The sequence below is a fragment of the Tachysurus fulvidraco genome, chromosome 18 (genome assembly GCF_022655615.1).
Source record: "Tachysurus fulvidraco isolate hzauxx_2018 chromosome 18, HZAU_PFXX_2.0, whole genome shotgun sequence".
Taxonomy (NCBI): Eukaryota; Metazoa; Chordata; class Actinopteri; order Siluriformes; family Bagridae; genus Tachysurus; species Tachysurus fulvidraco.
In genome coordinates, this window is record NC_062535.1 from 13,321,633 (window position 1) to 13,347,165 (window position 25,533).

The following is a 25,533-nucleotide window of genomic DNA, read 5'->3' on the forward strand; positions in this document are numbered from 1 at the left end:
TCTGCGCCATAATAGGCAACACGGCACAGCTAAATACACATGACAATTAACACATATGGAACAGGTGTGCAGAGGCGTAGAGGTAGAGACAAGTGCGGGGCAGACACGTGACACAGAACATAAACAAAAGCACATGGCCAAAGTCCGGGCTATGATTATAATGATTATAATAAAATATGTGGGTTTTTTTTTGGTAGGGAGTCAGGAACGTCCCACTGTTTTTTTTTTCTTTTCTTTCCCTTCAGGTATGAATAAATACCTAATTATTAGACTCATTTTGTTTATTATTTGGATTAGGGCCCACCCTGAAGAGATGCCATTGTACCATTCTTTGAATGTGTTATTTCTTTCTGACAATATACCATTACCCTTTCTAGAATTTTATTTATCTGTTTGTTTGTTTGTTTGCTTGTTTGTTTATTGTCTTTTCCCCAATTTACAAAGGTATCAAATCACTGAATCCTGAGCTATAACTCTGTGCAGCTCAACCCTAGACTGGGTTGTAACACTGTATATTTTAGAGAAAGGTCTTCAGAACAGGGACATTTGCTCTTTCTAAAGATCATGAGAAGCTGATTTCCTGATCTGTAATCCAGCCTGGGCTATCTTAGGTGTGTCATTGCTGCTAACTCTTGGGCATCATATTCACGTTCAGTCCATCTCCTACATATAACCCCATGCCATTTCTCATTCTTTGCTTCCAAACTGGGATTGTAACACATGTTCAGTGTGTGTCAATGGACAGTGCAGCATATGAGAAGGCTAAGAATGATAACTGGAAATGTCACATGTTTGTTTAAGGACTTTCTTTGAAATGTGATCAATGTTGTGTAAAAAATTTTAAAAGTTGTACTTGTGAAGCAAAACCACAGGTGTAGTAGGAGGTATTGATTTGATGTAGTTAATGATTGAGAATGTTTTCCTTTCTGCAGTTTCCCTTTGAAACATGCTTACAAAATCTCAATGTAATGAATGATCTGGGCCATTCCATTTTCATGCTACATGAGGAGCGTTTGGTCCAGTTGCAAAGCAGCACAAATAAATTGTGAACCTCTTTACTCTTCCCCGTGCTTACAAGTGTGCTATTTTTCAAAAATCTTTGATTTGATGAAATTTTATGAAATCGTGATATTATAAACGGACACATAAGCCATAAGGTATCCAGAATCTGGACCTAGAGGATTCATACATATGTATGAATTCTGTTCATAGGCTTTAGTTCAGTATTCTAAACAATAATTACTCAGCACCTGTTTGACATGCTGAACCTGCCCGGCCTGACCTGACCTCCCTCTGCCACTGGATCTTGGACTTCCTGCCTGGGAGACTTCAAGACAGTCCGGATCGGGAACAGCACTTTCACGGACATTTACACCACAGGCTGCACCCACAAAACTAACAGAATTGTGGATGACCCACACCCCTCACATTCACCTTTTACAGTCCAAAGCATTCGGGCTCTCAAAATGAGACTGTGTAACAGTTTATCCCGTAAATCTATCACTCAGAGCTGAACTGTGCTGAACTGACACTCACACACTCATTCAATATACATCTATGTTTACAGCTGTATTCACTTTAATGCTGTTTTGCACAATACAATTCAATGCTACTTTTGTATGTAAATGCTGGTCTGTTTACAGGTTGGAGGTATTTTATGTATCTGCCCTGTAGTGTTTGCACTAGGTTGAACATGGTTAATGCAATTTAGGTGCCTAGGACAACTTTGCCCTCTGTTGTTATTTGCTGTACCATTGTTCTGGAAAAACACTGTTTAATTTCACTATGTACTGCATCAAAGATATATGGTTAAAATGAAAATAAAAGCTTAGTAATGCAATTCTGTTTAAGATTGGAGTCACTGGGTCACATGACATGGAAACTGTTGAAATAATGTTTTTTTTTTTTCATAGAAAATGAATCTAAAATATAAGAATCCCTCAATTGCAATTAAAAACTGATGTGTTTCAATTGTCACTTGTAGTAATACAATTCTGCTTATGTTTGGAGCCAATGGACCATGTGGCATGAAAACTATTGAAAAAAAAAAATTAATTTTTTTTCCTCAACTGAATTTCTGTTTAATTTCCAACCAGTCAAGTACAGTACAGTTCATCTTCAGAACACAATGTGAATTTTTATATTTTCCATTTCCATGTTTATATATTTCTTGGATCCTGTACTGCATTCTTGAAATGATTTCCTTATTCTCAGTTTCCAAGCAACAAGGAAATTCAGTGTTGTGTCATTCAATTGTACATTTAATAACATACAACTGAATTTCTGCTGAATATCCCACCTAAAACTAATCTCACCTCTGTGGAAGGTAATTGTGATGTCAACAATGGCAAAATTGTTTAGATTACATTATTTTCTAACAAGTCTGGACCTGAGCTGTGTTCACTTTTAGGGAAATAGCGCCACAGTCAGCTTTCATTTTACATTTTTTTTTCTCAAGTTCAAGTGTTAAAACATCATAATTTAGAGAAACCTGCTCTTGACTTTAAGGTGAGGTCAGGATAACCATGGTTTTGGCAAGTGTGATAGCTGTAACCAGTGTTAAATAAAAAGGTACTTTATAAGAATTGATTGATTTATAATGGTTTATATAGCAAAAGAGAAAGAGTTACATACAGCCAGGGTACAAAATATTTACACAAATTAGCATATTTTTCTTCTTTCTAATTTATTTAAAAAAAAAATAATAATAATAAATTTCTAAAGCATGCTTTGGCATAGGAAATGTGACTGTTGATATTGAATACTGATCAATATTCCCTGTCAAACCAAAACACCCACCAAAACATCCACCAGGAGATACTGGATTGTATTCTTCATTATTGACTTGTTTATGCTCTGTGTATAGTCAAGTTTATTAGAAGTCTGAACTCTTTGTGTCAGTGCTACAGTTGCTAATTATTTATTTCAAATTGCAGTAAGCAAAACAGTCTTAATTTCTACAGAAAAAATAATTTATCTTTTTATTATTTGTCTTAATATATTTTAGTGCACCTTACACTAAAACATTATTTTTCCCCATTTTTAAAATATAGAGCATAATATTAAATCCTTTATACTCATAAATACTGTGAATTGCTGTTTATTTGTTATTTTAGGCAATTATTTAAAATGATCGTTTTGTAATACTGTACGTTGAACAATATTATGGTTGTATTGTGTAAGAGTTTGTTGGCTCTTTCTTTCCGCATAACCTAATAACGGTAAGTGCACAAAAAGCCGCGCCCCTGCAATTTACATGCGGCTACAGTATATTAACCGTTCTCTCCTGCTGCCGTTGCTGTGTAAGATCTTCCTCTTGTCCTGTCTAGAAGAAGGAGACGGAGAGACGTCGTTGCGAGACGTAAGAGCTTGTGCAAACAAATTATTTGATTTAAATGTCTAAAATAGATACTAGATATCACATTCTGTAGAGAAAACCTTGTCCTGTTTCACACCGAACTGCTAGAGTCAAAGCATCCTATATATCTAAAATCTGCACCTCCTAAAATTTAAGGTGCAGATAAAAAAGTTTATTAATAATTTTATTAATTAATGTATTTTTTATTTTTACATTTTTTATAGTAAAAAATAGAATTATGTACAGATAGATGGGAGAAGGGAAAAAGAGGGGGAAAATGCAACGTTTAGAGTATCAGAAAGGTTTTATTTAATAAAACTTACTTAAAATATTTCCATAAATTATATTATATTTTTTAGCTTTGACATTGTTTAAAGTTATTGTCTTCAAGAATAAGAATAATATTATTTTCTCTGTATTTATAATTGCATATGCCAAATTCAGCCAATAGAAACAGCAAACAGTTATTGTGTCTGAAAGAAAGAGAAGAGCAAGAAAGAAAATACTATCCTCCTAAATTGTTTAAGAGGACATTATTTTTTTTTAAGAATAAAGTTAAGACTTTTAACACCACTTACTGTACTTTCTTGTTAGAATTACATTGAACAAACATACCAACATCTTTAAACAAGCTGTTCAAATAAAATTAAATTCAGGAACAGTTGCATACAAATTACACCTTGACCTGAAACTTTTACTTACAGACTTACATCAGACCAGCGCATTTTTATGAACGGCAGATATGTTAATCCCTTTCCACTGCTTTTCTCTTTGTACCCATCCCGAGGCATCCAGACACTATACCAGCTCCCATCGTCCTCTGTGGGACGAAGCCTTTGGACATCCACTGAGCCGAGGCCGACTCTAAGAATCCTGAGACATCTCCAGTTAGACTCTGTGGTACTCAGAAGATCAGAAGTCCTTGAACCTCACACCAATACAACATTTGTTTGACTGTATATTACAATCACACCCCCAGTGTCACCCATATGAGGATGGGTTCCCCCTTGAGTCCGGTTCCTCTCAAGGTTTCTTCCTTTACCAATTTAAGGGAGTTTTTCCTTGCCACTGCTGCCTGAGTCATCTCAGACTTGCTCATAGGGGAATAAATACATACACACTGTGAACTATATACATCTAATAATAATCTAGAATTTTTATTCTGTTAATTCTTATTTCTTTTATTATTCGTTATTTCCTTTATCATTAATTATGTTTACCTTCTGCTCTATGTTTATGTTCTGTAAAGCTGCTTTGAGACAATGTCTATTGTAAAAAGCGCTATACAAATAAACTTGAATTGAATTGAATTGAATATTATGTTTGAATAAGTAACAATTTGTTCATTCTTTGGTATACAGTACCTCTTCTTGTTGTAAAAGGATCTGGAGACCACTTTTAATATTGTGGACATGAGGAGTAAACTAAGATGTCATCTAATTACTCCTCCACGGCCCATTGCTTGGCTGATAACAATGGGTACACTCAACCAAAAGAAGGCGCTGTCACAGGAAGCAGCTTTATGGCACAGTCATACAGTCAGTGTGGGGGAAGCCACTGGCCTTGGTCTTCTTAAACCTCCTTGAGATCCTGATATTCAGTGGTACATGGCATTGTGAATAGGTTTTTGTTTTTTTTGACTGAAATGTAGACTAGAATAAGCTCAGGTGTGCAGAAGCAGTGGCTGAAGCAACAGATAGACCAGCAAGTGAGTTGTTTTTGGTGTGCTTGGATGAAGTCATGAGCAGTACCCTGGTGTGCTTGTTGTAGAGCGAGCCAATCTACAGGTTGAGGTAGATGGGGCCCACACATCACTGTGAAGGGAGAAACAGTGTCTGAGTACTGTATCATGACATTTGAATTAAAAATAGTTTATATGACCTTCTTAGTTCAAACGGTCTCTGTGAATAATGTTCCTTGTCTTTTGAATCAAACCAGTCCCGTTTATCTCTGCTCTTCACATTTTCTAGCCTTTTCTTATTTGCTGCAAACCATGGATTCCAGATGCATGGAAATAGCTGCCCTGGGAAGACCTTTATATCCTGGCATGCTGTATGATTGCCGAAGTGACTCCTTTATTCCAGGTGCAATTTACATAATCATCATTTAATTACCTGTTGCATTCTAAAGATGCTGATCAGCAATAATACCTCAGAAATGTTAGAAAAATTCAAACTTTATGACCTTATGACTCATTGTTATTGCCTAACCCTAACCCTAATGTTGATGATGGAGTTACTGTTATCACTACAAAGTTGATTGTTTTATAGGCAGATGGCATATGAACGTTTATTATTTTTGTTGTTATGCAAGTTACAAGGTTGAATCATATTCACTTGTAGTTGCATTTACTAATATTTTGTCTTTCCACAGCCTATTTATCCCTTTTTTCTATATACCATTGGAAATGTTTGAAAAATAACAAGTATTTGTAAAACAACTCTCATTTCTCATCACTTTCCTGTTTCAGGTGTTACTTTATGGGATAAAAGTGCATTGCATGATGACCTTGACGTTCATGAGAAGCCTAAAACACATCTGAAATTTGCAGCCTCTGATAGTCTCAGTGATAAGGCAAACCTCCTAGACATAAGTGCTTCCCTTAAAGCCAGTTTCTTATGTGGATTGGTGGAGGTTGGAGGATCGGCCAAGTACCTCCAAGATACCAGATCTTCAGCACATCAGTCCAGAGTTACTATGCAGTACAGCCAGACAACAACATTTGAACAGCTCACTATGAAGGAGCTCGGTAATATCACCTATACACAAGTATTTGACCAGAAAACAGCCACTCATGTAGTTACAGCTGTACAGTATGGAGCTCAGGTTTTCATGGTGTTTGATTATACAAGTGCAGAAAATGAGAAGAAACAGAAAATTGAATGAAACCTTCATGCAGTGGTCAAGAAGATCCCTACCATTTCCATTGAGGGGCAAGCATCCCTTAACATGACTGGAGATGAAAAAAATATGACAGAGAATATTAGTGTCACATTTTATGGTGACATTAAACTTGAAGAAAACCCCACCACATATAAGAATGCCCTGAAAGTGTACAAGAAGGTGCCTGCTCTGATGAAGCAACAAGGTAAAGGTGTACCTCTGACAGTGTGGCTGTATCCTCTCAATCTTTTGGATGATAGGGCTGCAAAGTTGGTGAGAGAAATTAATTTGAGCCTGTTGTATAAAGCAGAAAGTTTGCTTGAGGAATTTGGTGAAAAGGAGAGAATATGCAATGATTTAATCAACAGACAAATAACGGTTGATTTCCCTGATATACAAGACAGCTTGGAAAAGTTTCAGGCATTACACAGAAATTATACAAGTTTGGTTAAGAACGCACTATGCAGAGTGCTGCCAGCTATTCGTGGTGGGACACAAGAGGACAAGACACTGGGGGACATCCTGAGCATCCATTACACGTCACCCTTCAATGTAAGCAACATGAAAAAGTGGCTAGATGACATTACAACTGAATTAAATATACTGAGCTCCTATACAGCTGGGTTGAAAGACATCACAGTTGTGAAATCATCAATGTCACTAAATTCCATTTGTTTTCATGCTGATGTTGATGTGGTGGTATGTTTGTCATTTACATCTCTAAAGTATGATGACTCCTACCTAGCAGCTCTACAAGACTTTGAGAACTCTGAATCATTCAAAATGCTGGTGCAAAGTGAGAGAGTTTCCATTCTCCAAGCAGCACAGCCTTGGATCACTTCTACTGACATTCCTGTAAGGATGAGGCAGAATCTTTCTCTCTTTACCTCATTTTTAAAGGCCAATAAAAATGAGAAGAGAATCAAATTCATCATTGCCTCCATATCCGATCCCAGCAATCCAGGATCCTCCATCCAACTTTATCAGAATGGTTCTCTGACAGATCCTAATTTCCAGCCTGTATCCAAACCTCCCAAACCTGAAGTGGAGATCAGTGATGGGAAAGTTACCCTGAAGCTTTCAAAATCCCCAACTGGAGAGACTGTACACTTCAGAGTTGAGTACAGGATGACATCTTTAAATGATTCAGCACCTGGTGTTGAGGAATGGACAGTCATAGACACATCAAATGCACAGAACACCTTCACATTGACTGGACTAAAGCCAACAGAACAATACTGGGTCCGATACAGAGCTGTTAGTGATGTGGGAGTGAGTGAAGCCAGCGACTCTGTCCCCTTCACCTTTCAAGGGAAGCTCACAATCACAGTAGACCAATGGGTCAGTTATGATATATATAAATCATGCATATTTACGAGTTTAATTTGATTTTTAATAGCTGGAATGTAAAATATTATTTAAAAAATCTAGAATGTATTTTCTTTTAAATCTAAATGAAATGGAAATTAATTTTTAATTATTTGTATTAAAATGCAGATCAGACTAATCAGACTGTCCTAATATACAAATATGGATAAAGAAAAAAAAAACATACAGAAACAAATGATTAATATTTGTTTGAAATGTGTAAACATTTATTTTCATGTATTTGTTTTGCACAAAATGTCTTTTGCCACAGAACTTCTCCATGCCTTCTCTCATTACTGAACTCAGGAATAAATTAATGACCAGTATCGGCATGTCACGATGGTCTCCATCTACTATCAAGTCAGAGGTTACAAATATTGTCAACAATCCTGTGAGTAACAACATTTCAAAACAAAACCCTTAAATTACATAAAACACATGGAATTAAAGAAATTAATTAATTATTCATTATAAAATGCACTATGGTGCCAAAGTCATACCTGGTAGACTGTCATTTACAGGTAAATTTAATTTTTTTTAAAGACTTTTTAAAGACATTTTTACTTAAATAAATACACAAATGATATATCTACATGTCTTGCTGGGTACTAGTCTTAAAAATCGAAAATGTAATATTGTGTATAAGGTCCGTTTCAGATAACTTGTGTGTGTGTGTTGAATTCCTATAAAAACATGTATCCGCTATCCATGTATACAATATGCTTACACTCCACAGACCATTCCTTATACTGAGAAAATCTCTGAAGGTCTGAGAGAAGGAAAGGCTTTGTACTTCCAAGGGGTCGTTTTTTCATACGGTCAATCGTATGTATTCACTTTATTTATCCACTTATTAATTTTAGTACCAGAAACACTAATACATTATTAAATGTAGATTTTATACATTTAATACATTTAATACATTTACAGCAGACACCCTTATCCAGAGCAATTTACATTTACATTTATTTATTTATTTATTTATTTATTTATTTATTTATTTATTTATTTATTTATTTATTAATATAACTGAGGGTTTAGGGTCTTGATAAAGGGCCCAGCAGCAGGAGCTTGGTGGACCTTTTATTCAAATTCATAACTTTCCATTCATTAGGCCTTAATTGCATTACTTTAATATGACATGGATTTTTTACTTTTTACAAACAGGTTTACACTGGATTTTCAAACCAATGAGGGAGACATCGCTCTTCAATTTAGCCCCGTGTTTAATGAATATTTTTGCTGCAACAGTTATGTTAATAAGAAGTGGCAGGGTGAAGAACGTATACAGGGTAAAATTTCCAAAGGATCAGCATTTGACATTTTTGTTGTGATCAAAACAGCAGGCTATGAGGTACAGTATGGGAATTAAAAGAATAAGAGAATGCACATAATGTAAATGTGTTTAAAAGAATTACCTACAGTGTCTTTTCTTTCAAGGTGTATGTAAATGGGCAGAAGTCTTTCCTGTTCAGTCATCGCATACCAATGGCCAAAGTGAATTCAGTTTATATTCGTGGAGATGTCAAAATGAACACTGTTGGTATTGTTGCAGTAAGTTGGATGAATATTTTTATTAGTATCTTTTAGAGTATTTGTTTTTAAAGTTCCTTTATTTCCATTAGGATCTTCATTTTACACACAACAGGACAACAAAATATTTTCAGTCCTTTCACTGACAAACTTAATTATATTTGTCAAATATAAGCAAACACACTCAGAAAGGTTGGAACAGAGGCATGTTTAGACATGGTTATACATTTCTTTAAATTATACTTTTTAGAAGTTTTATTTTTAGTTTTAGTGCTTTGTGTGTTTTTAGTTGAGGTACTTTTCTGTGATTGAACTCTTACTCAAGTTTAGCCATTTTTACAATCCTCTTGCCTTGATAACATTCAGATTCTTGTATATTTGCTATGATAGTTTTTTGTTATGAATAAGGAACAAACAGGTTTCAAAAGTATTCTTCATCCATTGGTTTGAATTTGTATACCTCTGCTCTCTCCAGAACTGGAGCAAATCTACGTTTGGTAAGGAACTAAACACTGGCATCTCACGCACAAAGCTTTCAGACATCCAGTCTAATGTCCCACATCCAGTCTGCAATCCTGTGAGTAACATGTAATTTCAGAATGAATGAACAAGCCAAAAGATTGTATTTTTTAATCATTATCACATGATTAGAGATTTATTGTTATAACATGAATGACTCTTAACCACAACAGAGCAAGCGATATTTGGGATCAATCCCTGGAGGTTTGAGACCTGGTCTGGCTTTGTTCTTCCAAGGGGTTGTTCCATCAGATTTTGAACGGTATGTTAAATGCATATTCATTTCATGACAGTTTGAATGAAAGGCAATATACAATAGATTAGTTTGAAATTTCTCAAGATAATCTGGTACAGTCAATAATTTGGTAATAAATAATAAATGTTAAAACAATTTCTTTCAGCTTTGAAATAAATTTGAAGACCAGCCTGTCTGACAAACATGACACCGCTTTCCACTTCAACCCCCGTATATCCTCTGTGGTCCTTAATACCCGCAGGAATGGGACATGGGACCAAAATTGGGTGGAGACACCAGGAGGCCCATTTGTCTGTGGAGCAGCTTTTGATATCATCATGGTCATTAACCCAGAATGCTATGAGGTGTGATATTATGGGGAAAAGAAATGAAAAGGTAAATACTTTAATAATTGGTTTTAATAAGCTTGCGCTTTTTTGTTCAGGTGATGGTGAATGGCCAGGTGTCCTACACGTTCAAGCACCGTATACCGGTGGACAAAGTGACTACACTTAACATTTGGGGAGAGGTCTTCATGAACAGCTTTGCCATTACTGAGGTAGGTCATATTTATTATTGTTTAATAGTTACAGGGTCTTTAATAAATAGGGTATGAACAGGATAAAACTAAAAAAGGAACCTCAGAATAGTGTGGACTCAGTAAAGGCTTAGTAATATCAGTGATTAACCATGTGATATGTTTAGCTACATCCAGCCTGCGTCAGGAATGTTAAGAGATGCTTTCTTTTTTTAATAGGTGGATGATCTGAATCTGAAAGTCACCGTCACCAATCCTGCCAATATCTGAGACTTTGCATCTGCTCCATAATCACTGCCTGTTTTTTTTGTTTGTTTGTTTTTTTGTTATATTCTGTATACAGTATCAAAAGTATATCACATTTTGTGTACATGGTCTGTCTATTTTATTAATCAGACTTTTTTCCCCTATTGAGCATTCTTAACTTACCTTTCTTGCTTATTATTGTTAGAAACAATTGCTATATATTCTCTTGTTATAGTTATTATACCTTTGTTACAGTAAATGCAGTGGTGTAGTCTATTTTTTTGTAGTGAGTACACTGTGATTTTTTTTTCCCCCTCCCAGCCTCATACGCACCCATCTTAGAGCGACACCCCATAGGCACCACCACACTCACTAATGCATAAAATATGCATCTACATGTAATTTAGAGCATTACTAAAGACTGCTTATGTGTTATCAACATTCCAATTTATTATAAGCAACAAAGGACAGTCAGCTGATAAATCCTGTGCTTCAGGTCCCATATTCATATAACATTTAAGGCTAAATGTAGCTCTTAAAGGTATAGTTCACCCAAAATTGAAAATTGTGTTATTTCCTCACCCTCAATTTGTTCCAAAACTGTATGAGTTTCTTTCTTCTGTGTAACACAAAATATAATATTTTGAAAAATAACACAATTTTCATTTTTGGGTGAACTTTATACCTTTAAGAGCTACATTTAGCCTTAAATGTTATATGAATATGGGACCTGGAGCTCCGGTTTTATCAGCTGTCAATTTTCAATGTGCATTTAAGAGTGAACAATAAACATTTGTTCAGTTTTATCACCAACACTCTTTCATTGCAGAATATTATGAACTGAATGAACTTGTAGTTTACAAAGCTTTCCAAATACATTTGTACTCGGGCTGTGGGTGAAATGTCACCTGAAGCTGCTGTAGCTTTAGGCGCAGGCTTCCAAAAACACTCAAAGAGTGTAGTTTGAGTCTGCTTTCGTTTCATATCTTCTTTTACATTAGTTAGTTAATTTCAAATTTGCGCCAAAAAAAACCGTCAAGCAACTGATTTTCCTCCCAGTAGGTGACGTCAGATCAGGTCACAGGCCACGGAAGCCCCAATGGTCCAAAAATATTAGTGATTCGCAATCGCAACCACAGTCTGTGTTCGCAAAACAGTGCGGGGTGAATTTATGAATGAAAGTTCTGTGATAAAACGATATTGTTACGTATCCTCACGCTTTTTAAATGGGTATACGGAAATCCTTGGCCTTTCCTAGTGGGTATACGGCGTATACGTGCGTATCACGTAGACTACACCACTGGTGCCAACCCATCGCAGGGCACACACACTCTCATTCACTCACGCAATCACACAGGATCACAGTTCACACAAATTCACTGGCTGCATTAGGTTTACATGTGTACACAGATATAAACAGTGTTATTTGTGACAAAGTGAGAGATCACTCGTGGTATGTTGATCAGCCAAAAGTATGAAATTGTGTTTAAGGAATAAATGACTTCATGACTGCCCAACTCTACTGCTGCAGTGATTAGTTTTAGCCATAATCTAACTTTACAAGGTTCCACTTCAGAACTCAACGAGAGCCACCTTTCAAACACGGATCGTTGGTGCCATCTGGTGGATTGATACAGTGGTCGAGAAGTCGAGTAAAATCACAAATCAGAAGACAATTTATTAAAAAAATATTTAAAAAGTGATTAGAAAAATATTCCACAGTAAAAGTGGTTGATTTTTACTGGAACCATAGAGTAGGCCACCTTACAATAATCTGTAATAGCGTAATCAATTGGGACTGTATACTTTATAATGGACGAATTTGGTGAACTACAGTACAAATCCCAGGAGTCGAGATGGTATAAAAGGAAATCAAACTTAGTGACTTCCTCTTTGTGTACCATGTGCTAAGAAAAGCTGTATGGTGTTTTCAAGTCTGTGTAATAGCAGATGAAAAGACCAATTTATTAATGAACAGTATAGCAGTCTAGAACTGAATTGTAAGGTGTCCTCATGGGAGTTGTATTGAGTGGTGCCTCTGAGAATTAAACCCATATATTTAAGAGTACAGATGATGCCGTTTACTTTTATTGAAAGCATTGAAGGCTTAATGGTAATTTGTTTTTGTTTTATTTATCTTGAACCAACTGATGACCAGGGGGTTTCCTGTTTTCTTTACCTAATATATGTGGTGTACTCTGTTAATGTGGACGGAAACAACTTGTTGTGGCTTGAGGGTATGATTTCCTTTTGCTGTGGAGTGCAGATTGAACAGGTTTTGGTTTTACTTGTAATTTGAGTGTGCACTTATTTGCAGAGTAGTAACTACTATTAGATAAGTTTGGGAACCCTGTTGTCTGCAATGGTTACAAGATTTTTTGTTTTTTTGTCTGATCTTTTTGATTCTTTGTGATGCTACTTGGAAATGTTGTAAAATAAACATTGTCATATTTGCAAAGAAACACACTGTAGTGGTTACCCCTAAATTTTAAGGTATCTCCTCATTCCCTTGAATAACAGCAACTCAGCCACGAAGTGGTAGGACATGTAAAATCACAGAGAGGGTTCAGGCCATGCTGATGCGCACAGTGCACAGAAGTCGACAACTTTCTTCAGAGTCAATAGCTACAGACCTCCAGACTTCATGTGGCCTTTAGTGTAGCATAAGAACAGTGCAGAGAGAGCTTCAGGGAATGAGTTTCCTTGGCTAAGCTGCTGCATCCAAGCCTTACATCACTAAATGCAAAGCAAAACTTTGGATGCAATGGTGTAAAGCACGCAACCACTGGACTCTAGAGAAATGGAGACATGTTCACTTAAGTGACAAATCACACTTCTCTGTCTGGCAATCCGATGGACGAGTCTGGGTTGTTTTTCAGTGGTTGGACTAGGCCCAATAGTTCCAGTGAAAGGAACTCTTAACACTTCAACTTACCAAGACATTTTGGACAATTTCATGTTAGAGGTTGTGTAAAATAATAAGGGGGAAGGGAGACAGAAAGAGTGATATCTGGATATGTACAACAAAATTCTTTCAGTTTCTCACTCTCTCTTTCTGTGTGTGTGTCTTGTCTTGGTTTAAGTTTCACTGCCAGGTGAAGGATTAATCTTTGTCTCAGTAAGCCGTAGCTAATGGTAAGAAACACTTAAAATTACATGATGAAAATGTGTAGGCATGAGAGCGAATATTTAAAATATTTTAAAGTGATATTATATAATTATTAAATTCATTTATGTGAATGTTCTGGTATGTCTGGTTTTGATACTTTTTATTTTTCCTGGGAAAGAAGAGAATTAAAATGATAGAAAATGCAGTTCTAAGGTAAGGGGCATGTAGTAATATGTCGACACATTTACTTTTACATTAACAGAATGTTGGCATACAGCTTAAACAGATTAAAATTCTCCTCTTACAACTTAATGTGATTTAACTTTTTTCTTTGTGATAACCATGGCCTCGGACTTGGAGGTGCTGATTCTCATCCCCGCCGCTTCACACTCGGCTGCAAACCGTCCCAGTGCATGCTGAAGGTCCTGACTTGAGGAAGCCAGCAGGACAACATCATCTACAAAAAGCAGAGACGAAATCCTGTGGTCCCCATACCGACTCCCTCCGAACCCATACTGCGCCTAGAAATCCTGTCCATATAAGTAATGAACAGGACCGGTGAAAAAAGGCAGCCCTGCCAGAGTCCAACATGCACCTGGAACAAGTCTGACTTACTGCCGGCAATGCGAACCAAACTCCTGCTCCGGTCATATAGGGACCGGACAGCCCTTAGCAGAGGGCCCTGGATCCCATACTCCCAGAGCACCCCCCACAGGTCACCACGAGCGACAAAGTCGAATGCCTTCTCCAGATCCACAAAACACATGTGAACTGGTTGGGCAAACTCCCATGAACCCTCCAGCAACCTGGCGAGGGTATAGAGATGGTCCAGTGTTCCACGACCGGGACGAAACCCGCATTGTTCCTCCTGAATACGAGGTTCGACTATCGGCCGAATTCTCCTTTCCAGTACCCTGGCATAGACTTTTCCGGGGAGGCTGAGGAGTGTGATGCCCCTATAGTTGGAACACACCCTCTTGTCCCTCTTCTTAAACAGAGGGACCACCACCCCAGTCTGCCAGTCCAGAGGCACTGTCCCCAACTTCCACGCGATGTTGCAGAGGCGTGTCAATCAAGACAGCCCCACAACATCTAGAGACTTGAGGTACTCAGGGAGGTTCTCATCCACCCCTGGTGCCTTGCCACTGAGGAGCTTCTCAACTACCTCAGTGACCTTAGCTTGGGGAATTGACGAGTCCACAACTGAGCCCCCACCCTCTGCTTCCTCAGTGGAACACATGTCGTTGGGGTTGAGGAGAACCTCAAAGAATTCCTTCCACCGTCTGAGGATATCCCCAGTCGAAGTCAGCAGATTCCCACTCCCACTGTAAACAGTGTGGGCAGGGCACTGCTTCCCCCTCCTGGGGCGCTGGACGGTTTGCCAGAATTTCTTCGAAGCCAACCTTCTCCATTGCCTCACCGAACTCCTCCCAGACCCGAGTTTTTGCCTCCGCAACCACCCGGGCTGAAGCTAGCTTGGCCCTTCGGTACCTATCAGCTGCCTCCAGAGTCCCCCGAGCCAACCAGGCTTGATAGGACTCTTTCTTCAGCTTGACAGCATCCCTTGCTTCCGGGGTCCACCACCGGGTTCAGGGATTGCCACCACGACAGGCACCGGAGACCTTACGGAGACCTTACGCGTCGACAATGGAGGTGGAGAACATGGTCCACTCGGACTCAATGTCTCCAACCTCCCTCGGGATCTGGTTGAAGCTCTGCCGGAGGAGGGAGTTGAAGATCTCTCTGACCGGAGACTCTGTCAAACGTTCCCAGCAGACCCTCACAGTATGTTTGGGTCTGCCAAGTCTGTCCAAGGTGGTGATCCGTTGACAGCTCCGCCCCTCTCTTTACCCGAGTGTCCAAGACATACGGCCGGAGGTCAGATGAAACAACCACAAAGTCGATCATCGACCTCCGACCTAGGGTGTCCTGGTGTCATGTGTACTGATGGACACCCTTATGCTTGAACATGGTGTTCGTTATGGACAAACTGTGACTAGCACAGAAGTCCAATAACAGAACTATAACAGTCTCAGCTACTTTGCACTGTTCCTGCTATATTAATTACAAGGGGGGAAGCATTTCTTTTGTTGTTGCATCATTTGTATTCAACATATTTAACATACCCACATCCCATAATTTGTCAAGCCATACAAATATATACATACATCCATACAACCTTTTTAAGCTTCCATGAGCTATTTATACCCAACAGACATTAAGTCCATTACAAGTGGGATCAAAGGATAGTCCAGTAAACAGAAACAGTCTTATCTGTAGATGACCAGATGGCGTTGGAGGTTAAGGTCCGTGATCAGAGTCCCAAATAGAGTATCTTCAGCCGAGCAAGCATTACATCTGTCCATACCAATCACACATAGTCATAGTCATAACAAATGAACAAAATAATCCTCTTGGAGCAGGAAGACAATCAAGCTTCTCAAAGCACCGGTAAGATGGCCCTCCTCACCGAGCATGAGGAAAAACTTCAAACAGGATCTCTCTTTTTTTTACTCTTCAACTTCCTGTTTTATCCCCTACAGGACATATCCCTATGTGTCCCCCTAGTGGCCAGGATGAATTATTAACAAAAACTGCATTAAACCCTGTGACAGGCAGTGACTAATACAGAACACTCGGGTTCAGGTCGGGGGGGCCGTTCCTCCCAATCACGCCCCTCCAGGTGTCACTGTCATTGCCCACGTGAGCGTTGAAGTCCCCCAGTAGAACGATGGAGTCCCCGGTCGGAGCACTTTCCAGCACCCCTTCCAGACACGCCAAGAAGGTCGGGTACTCTACACTGCCATTCTGCCCGTAAGCACAAATAACCGTGCGAGATCAATCCCCGACCCGAAGGCGCAGGGAAACGACCCTCTCGTTCACCGGGGTGAACTCCAACACATGTTTGCTGAGCTGGGGGGCTATGAGCAAGCCCATACCAGCCTGCCGCCTCTCACCATGGGCATTTCCAGAGTAGTAGAGAGTCCAGCCTCTCTCAAGGAGTTGGATTCCAGAGCCCAAGCTGTGTGTGGAGGTGAGCCCAACTATGTCTAGTCTGTATCTCTCAACCTCCTGCACCAGCTCAGGCTCCTCCCCCCCATTGAGGTGACATTCCATGCCCTAGTGCCAGATTTCATGTCTGGGGATTGGGTCGCCGAGGCCCCTGAATTCGACTGCCACCCAATCCACATTGCACCGGCCCCTTACGGTTTCTCCTGCAGGTGGTGGGCCCACAGGAGATCAGCCCCACGTTGCTCTTTCGGGCTGAGCCCGGCCGGGCCCCGTGGGGCAAGACCCGGCCACCAGGCGCTCGCATGCGAGCCCCAACCCCGGGCCTGGCTCCAGGGCGGGTCCCCGGTTGCGCCTTACTGGGCGATGTCACGGACATTGATTTAACTTCTCATAAGGGGTTTTTTGAACTGCTCTTTGTCTGGCCTGTCACCCAGGACCTGTTTGCCTTGGGAGACCCTACCAGGGGCAAAAAGCCCCAGACAACATAGCTCCTAGGATCATTAAGACACGCAAACCCCTCCACCACAATAAGGTGGCGGTTCAAGGAGGGGTCCCCTTTGTCCCATTAACAAAAACTGGTCTAATCTGGTCTGGCCTGTTTCACATGCTACAGTAAAGAAAATCCTAAAAGGTATGAATGTGTGAATTTACATGGTTAACTGCATGGAATAGCATAGTTATTATTAGGGCACATTTTAGCACAGCGTTACTATGAGATTTGGACCTGACTACTTAACTGTGCAGGCTATATCAAGAAATTAGAGACTAAGAAGGATAATTGAAGGATAAATGAGAAGAAGCTGTTAAACAGGCCCAGATAGCAGGAGTGTTTGTCTAAACAACTCATTAAGATCCTGATATTTGGTGGGTATATATTAGTTAATGCCAGTTAATTTTCCCTGGAGTCAATCAGCTTTGTTAATAGAAAGAGGATGCCTGAGTGCTGTATTGTGACATGTTAGGTTCTCCAGTCTCCTCCCTACGCATCCCACCTACAACACTTCTCAAAAAAAGAAATATTGCATATAAGTGTGAATAAGTGTTTGAATGTGTGTGCATGGTGGCCTGTGATTAAGCCACCCTTTCTTGCCTTACTATCCAGACGTAGGATAAAGATCCTGATCCACTATTATCCAGGCCAGGATAAAGAGGTTACTAAAAATAAGTGCAAACAATTTGTAATTTTTAAATGCATCATACAATTCACTTCTTGATTATTTTCCCCTTCATTATTAAGTTAACTTACAGTCTTCATCATCATTAACAGTTTTATGCATTTTCTCTCACTCATTTTCTACCGCTTATCCGAAATTCTCGAGTCACAGGGAGCCTGTGCCTATCTCAGGCGTCATTGGGCATCAAGGCAGGATACACCCTGGACGGAGTGCCAACCCATCGCAGGGCACGCACACTCTCATTCACACACACCCCCAAGGCATGGGGAGAACATGCAAACTCCACACACACAAGGTGGAGGAGAATTTTATTACATTCACTGCCTGATGGAGGTTGAAGCAGAATCCTACTTCAAGATTGCATTTCGAAATCAGAAACATTTGATTAATCAAAAATATTTGTAAAGTAGCTCTCATTTCTCATCACTTTCCTCTTTCAGGTGTTACTTTATGGGATAAGAAAGCACTGCGTGATGACATTGATGTTCATCAGAAGCTTAAAACACAAATGAATTCTGCAGCCTCTGATAGTCTCAGTGATAAGGCAAACCTCCTAGACATAAGCGCTTCCCTTAAAGCCAGTTTCCTAAATGGATTGGTGGAGGTCGGAGGATTGGCCAAGTACCTGCAAGATACCAGATCTTCAGCACATCAGTGCAGAGTTACTATGCAGTACAGCCAGGCAACAACATTTGAGCAGCTCACTATGAAGGAGCTCGGTAATATCACCTACCCACAAGTATTTGACCAGAAAACTGCCACTCATGTAGTTACAGCTGTACAGTATGGAGCTCAGGTTTTCATGTTGTTTGATTATACAAGTGCAGAAAATGAGAACAAACAGGAAATTGAAGGAAACCTTCATGCAGTGGTCAAGAAGATCCCTACTATTTCCATTGAGGGGCAAGTGTAGGTCGTACTGTAGTTTTTGATGGGGTTGTTCAACTGAACCATTGTCTGATTGAAGATTTAGCGGTCATTGACTCTGCTGAAATGTCCAAATTACCGTGTGGGTTAGTTATAGCCAGTAGTTTGCATGTTTAACCTGGCAAATGTTCCTTTTGTGTGCCACTGTTGGTAAAAAAACGAAACTCAAGCTGATATTAGTATATCTCCTAAAACTGTGCTAGCTAATGTTTGCTCGGTTCAGAAAGTGACAGAAATTCCTCAGAAAAGTGACTTCTCAAAAGCTCTAGAGCAATCAAATGAACCACAGATAAACATTGACTATGGTGATTCACCTTTGACGACAGAATGGAAATGTCGAGTAACTGCTTTGATGAATATGATGCCTGAAGTTTTCTCATTGCATGATATGGATTACGGCCATACAGACAGAGTTAAGCATCATATTAAGCTTAGCAATGAGACTCCTGTTAAGCAGCGACCCAGACCCATACATCCACAAGATGTTAGTGCAGTCAGGAAACATTTAAGGAGTTGTTGGATGCCGAAATAATTAGGGAATCTGAATCACCCTTTGCATCTCCCATTGTAGTGGTGAGAAAGAAAGATAACTCTGCAGGATAAAGCCAAGACAGCATTTGTATGCCCAATTGGATTTTGGGAATTTAATAGGATGCCTCAGAGCTTAACGAATGCCCCAAGTACTTTTCAGCGGCTTATGGAGCGCTGTATGGGTAGCCTAAACAGGAGCGAGGTCTTAGTTTTCATTGATGACTTAATTGTGTTTTCAGACACTCTTGAAGAACATGAGCGCCATCTGATAAAAGTTCTAAACCGTTTGAAAGAGTATGGGCTGAAACTTTCTCCCGAAAGGTGTAGTTTCTTTCAGACATCTTTACGTTACCTGGGTCATATTGTGTCTCAACACGGTGTTAGTACAGATCCAAGCAAAATAGAAGCCTTAAAGACCTGGCCGAAACCACAGACTCTTAAAGAGTTGAAATCTTTTCTAGGATTTCCCGGTTATTACCGTAGATTCGTGAAGGATTTTTCCTTAGTCCATCTTTCCCCCAATGGATCTCTGGGGTTCAGGTAAGTTTGCTTCACTTCTCTGAACCCCAGAGATCCATTGGGGGAAAGATGGACTAACGAATGCCAAAGAGCATTTGACACAATTGTGGACAAACTGACAACTGCTCCTATTCTGGGTTATGCTGATCTCAGACTCCCTTACCTGTTACATACCGATGCCAGTACCATTGGGCTCGGTGCTGCTCTGTATCAGGAGCAGGAGGGGCAGCTGAGGGTCATTGCATATGCCAGTCGGGGGTTGACCCGAAGTGAAGCTTAATACCCAGTTTTTAGCATTGAAGTGGGCGGTTACCTCTAAATTTAGTGATTATTTGTATGGGAGTGAATTCACTGTGGTAACGGATAGTAATCCGCTAACGTGTATTCTGATTTCGGCAAAGCTTGACGCTGCAAGCTATCGATGGCTCTCTAGCTTGTCGACGTACAGTTTTAAAATTCAGTACCGAGCAGGAACTCAAAATCTGGACGAAGACGGATTGTCTCGATGTCCCTACAGTCCGCTTAGGTATGATGTAGAGTCCCAGAAAGAACAAGAACGCATAAAGCAGTTCACGCTGAATCATTTGGGTGGTGAACAAGGGCCGCAAGTAATATTGCCAGAGGTGGTAAAAGCCATTTGTGAGAGGCACCAGATTCAGCCTTCTCCAGTGGTTTTGGCTGAGTCTCTAGGTGTGAATGCAAGTTCCTTACCTCAAGCTTTCCTGGATGAGTGTGATCATGGTTTACCTACTATTCCTACCTTGTCAGAGGATGACTTGGCATGTAGACAAAGAGTCGACCCTGAAATAAGGGAGATAATTGATCTGCTAGTAGCAAGCAAAAGACTGCCAAGCACGAAAAATATTTCATTGGAAATGGCTTTGTGGTTTCGTGAGTGGGGTAAATTTGAGATCAGACGTGGCTTATTGTACCGGAAGCGTATAGATCAGGGAAGGGTGCGAAGGCAACTCGCATTACCTAAAGATCTGAGAGAGTTAGTACTTACCTCTTTGCCTGATGATATGGGTCACCTAGGGGTGGAGAGGACTCTTGACCTTCTTAGGGCCCGGTTTTATTGGCCCCGAATGGCCAGTGCTGATAAAAAGAAGATTAGTACTTGTGAACATTGTGTCAGGCGGAAGGCTCCGGTACAGAAAGCAGCCCCGCTGGTGAACATACAGACCAGCCATCCATTAGAGTTGCTTTGTATGGACTTTCTATCCGTGGAGCCCGACAACAGCAACACAAAAGACATTCTAGTAATTACTGACCACTTTACGAAGTACGCAGTTGCAATTCCAACGCGTAACCAGAAGGCTCAGACGGTAGCTAAGTGCCTTTGGGAACATTTTTTGGTGCATTATGGTTTTCCCGAAAAGCTACATAGCAACCAAGGGCCGGATTTTGAGTCGCGCCTTATACAGGAATTGTGTAAGATTGCCGGGATTCGTAAAGTAAGAACGACACCATATCACCCTAGGGGAAACCCAGTAGAGCGGTTTAATAGAACTCTACTGCAGATGTTGGGTACCCTAGAAACCAAACAGAAAGCTCATTGGAAAGAGTATGTCAAGCCAATGGTGCATGCGTGTATAATTGCACTAGAAACAATGTCACCGGCTACTCACCATATGTGTTGATGTTTGGAAGGGAGCCACGATTGCAACTGGACATAGCTTTTTGAATCTTGAATGATGAACCACAACAATCTCACTCACAGTATGTGACCTCTCTAAAGCAAAGACTAGAGGAAAGTTACAAGTTGCCTGTAGAAAACAGTAGAAAGTTGGCTGAACGGAATAAAAAGAGGTTTGACAGAAATGTGGTGAATTCTGTTCTGGAAGTAGGAGATAAGAGTTTTGGTCAAAAATGTCAGATTAAGGGGGAAACAAAAACTGGCAGACAAGTGGGAAACAGATATTTATGTTGTGTTGAGTAAAGTACGAGACATACCTGTCTATACTGTTTGCCCTGAAGGAAGAAATGGTCCTGTTCGTACCTTGCACCAAGATCTGCTCTTACCTTGTGGGTTTTTGCCCAGAGTTGAAGCAACCGAGACAGCTCCACACAAGGTACGACAGAGACCCAGAACCAGAGCTCAGTCTGGTGTGAGAGATGATAGCAGAATGTTCAGATGAGGGTGAAAATTCTGAGAATGAACATTATTGTGTTGTACCTAGAAAATCTCCAGATGTGGTTTCTCACCTCGTCTCTAATGAAAATTCTTTGCAGCAGATAGACAGCCAGTCGATTGTACCAAACACAATTGAGGTTGATGTAGCGGATGCTGCCCAGCCAAATGAAGATTGCCTGGAAAGAGAGGTGCAAGAAGTTGTTGAAAAACAATTATGTGATAAAGTAAATGAGAACTTACATTACATTTACATTACATTTACAGCATTTTGCAGACGCCTTTATCCAGAGCGACGTACATAAGTGCTTAAATCTCTCTTAAATCTCTACTTACCTGTAAGAAGTGTTGAAGATGAGCCTGGAGAAGGTAGAATGGAAAATCCTGTAGCAGTGTCATGGGAGGAAGAATGTGATAACTCTGAGTTAACTGACCAGTCTGAGGTGCTGGAAAGTGTAGTGCTGAATCCAGCTGAGGAGTCAGATGTCGATCAGAGCAAAGGGAATAGTCCTACTTGTGAAGCTGTACCGGATGACATGGTGTCAAGAAAGGGAATTTTACGAAAAGAGGGCATTAGACATTCCACAAGGGTGACCAAAGCCCCAAAGAAATTTCACTATCCTCAGTTAGGGAGTCCTTTGATTTCGGTAGTTCAGTCCTTATTACAAGGTCTAAGTACTGCATTTGCTCAAGCAGAGAATGATTCTAACATTATTCAGAACCAATATGTTATGGCACCTGGGGATCCTTTGGCAGCAGTGATGATGCAGCCACATGCATGCATGAGGACGTGCATGAGAACAAGGGGGGAGGGTGTAACCCCAGTTTCTTTGTTATTAAAATTATTAAAATATAATTATTTTTCATATTGAAGCCCTAAATAGGCCCTTTATGGTCAATGAATCAGCCAATGAGAAGAGAGTTTAGTGGCGCGTTCGACCAATGATGTGTCTGAATGCTGGTTAGTGCATTGTGCAGTCAGTGCTTACTTCCTGGTTTCTCTCACCCATGTGAGTGAGCGTCGAGTAGTGTGCACGTGCGACAGATAGAGAGCAGACGTAATTAGAGAACTCCGGAGAAATTTTGGGTATAAATATTTTGGGTATTAAATACTTTAATATTGAGCTTTTACTCAATATTGAGAGAAGTAGAGATTAAAACCTCTTCAGAGTAACGGTTGAACAAGTTGAAACGGAATTTATCATCGGTTTTGGTGAGTTAAAGTTTGTAAATTCATTACATTTAATGTGTGTAAATGTATATAAGTTAAATATGCAATGTGAAGAAGTTTATTTAATTTTCTTTACGGTTTGAGAGTGAAATGTGAAGCTTATCTGCTTTATATGTAAAAGACTGAAAACTAATGATGCTTTTATGGCCTTGTGTATTCAAGGTCAGGTTTTTTTTTGTTTGTTTGTTGTTTTTTTTTCTTGTTGTTGTTGTTGTGATTGTTTTGAAGTTGCATGATCCTTCGTCTCCATTGCTCCTGCGCTGTGAATGCTGCGTGTTAGGGTGCTGATTTGTACAGGAGGCTAACGTGCTACGGTAACGATAGCGTTTCCTGGAATCTTTTCAATTCCCTTTCGGAACTCGAGCTGCGTCGAAACGCTATGGGAACGCACTCTGCGTGACCGCGCTCTGAACCACGTGTGTAATCTGACCAATAGGCTTTGGAACGTGATGTCATCGGCGGGTGACGTCGCTTAAACAGGAAGCTACAAATGGCTGCGAGATGGACAAGACGCTAGCTTCTGCTCGTTCAGGTAAGCGCTGTTTTCTGATACTGTGTTTTTTTGATCGAGTGATGGCTAGCAGACAGAACTTCCGAAAGTGTGTTTTTCCGTGTCCCCGTTTTATTACCGGGAAGGATTCACACGATCGATGCGTTGTTTTGCTTGGGAGTGGAGCATGCACAATCGGCTCTCGAGGGAGTCGATTGCTCGCATTGCAGCCGCATGGCTATGCGCATGCTTCGCTCCCGGACAGCGCTCTTTGAGAAGAGCGCTCTCCCTCGCGGCTCCGGTCCCGCTCTTGCCGAGGCAAAGCGGCGCCGGCGCTCGTGGGGCTCGCAGGCCAATTTAGCAGCGGGATTGGAGGCGGATGAGTCCTCTTCAGCCTCGTCTGCTGAATCGAGCTCCGGCTCTAGCGGAGAAGCAGGCCAGATGGCTGCTTCTTCTCCCGGTGCGAGCAGCACGGCATTACATGTCTCTCCCTCCAAGGAAGGAGAGCTGATGGATGCTAGCGAGCCCGTGGGCTCCTCACAGCCTGTGCTGTATGAGGAGCTCCTTGAGGTCGTGACACGAGCCGTAGCCAAACTAGATTTAGATTGGCCGGTGGAGCAGCAGAAGCAGCGCACACCCAGTAAGCTGGATGAGCGTTTCCTGCGTCCTGTTTCACTTCCTCGGCGCCGGAGCCTGCCATTTTTTCCCGATCTGCACGCCGAGGTGTCCAGATCCTGGAAAACTCCGTACTCTACACGCACTTCTCCTAGTCACTCCTCGCTTTACGCGAATGTGGTTGGGGCTAAGGCGTGCGGCTACGGGGCAATGCCACGTGTGGAAAAGACGCTGGCTAGCTATCTCTCCCCTAACGTAGCATCGTTGCTAAAGGCTCCGGTTTTCCCTACTAAGCCGCTACGTGCTACGTCAGCCTTAGTAGGGAAGGCTTACGCGGCAGCAGGTCAGGCCGCGGGCTGCCTCCACACCATGGGTGTGTTGCAGGCATACCAGGCTGACCTGCTACGTGATTTGGATGAGGGACTTAGCTCCGGGACCGCTGATATTGAGGAGTTGCGTCGCACTGCCGACTTGACTCTTCGGGCCACGAAGCACAAGGCGCGGGCCGTTGGACGGTCCATGGTGGCCCTGGTGGCCACAGAAAGGCATCTGTGGCTCACCTTGTCCGACCTCCCGGACAAGGATCGAGCTGTGCTACTGGACGCACCGATGGCTCCTCCTGGACTGTTTGGCGACGCTGTGACGGCGGTCGTACACAAGTTCCAGGAGTCTAAGAAGCAGTCGGCTGCGTTTCAGCAGTACCTCCCTCGGCGATCTCGTGGGGCTGTTCGGCGGCAGCCCCAGCCTGGTCCTTCCGGGCACCGCGAAGCCCAGAGACAGAGCGTGGCCACCCGATCTCAGCGGGCAGGGCCTAAGGGCTCAAGGCGATGCTCTAGGCCCAGGAAGGAGCAGGCTCGCCTCCGACAAACGGGCAGTGGTGCGTAGATCCTGACGATCTACGGTTGGGGGGATGGGGCACGCCTCACGTGACGGTGCCCATCCCTCCCCTGCACCACCGGGGCACTAGGCCGTTGGCTCTGCCACAGGATGTGTGCCTCCAGCGGGCACCTCCCTCCACTTCCGCCCAAAGTCTCTGTACGGATGGGGGAGGCCCGCCGCCTCTCAGGAGGTCTCAACGGCCGCAGTACGTGGCTCCGGCCGTTCGGGTCAAGG

General features: G+C 41.4%; 1 protein-coding gene, 1 long non-coding RNA gene and 1 pseudogene across 2 annotated transcripts in view; 2 read left to right on the plus strand and 1 right to left on the minus strand.

The window, feature by feature from the left end:
• Positions 1–25,533, minus strand: part of LOC113663839 — a 260,165-nt gene that overhangs the window by 186,827 nt on the left and 47,805 nt on the right. The gene's annotated exons all lie outside the window — the stretch shown is intronic.
• On the plus strand, positions 5,346–8,033 carry LOC113663866 (annotated as a pseudogene).
• LOC113663848 lies at positions 8,884–9,719 on the plus strand. The gene is made up of 3 exons (XR_003445557.2): positions 8,884–8,963; positions 9,050–9,163; positions 9,618–9,719. It is a non-coding gene; the product is annotated as an uncharacterized LOC113663848 (long non-coding RNA).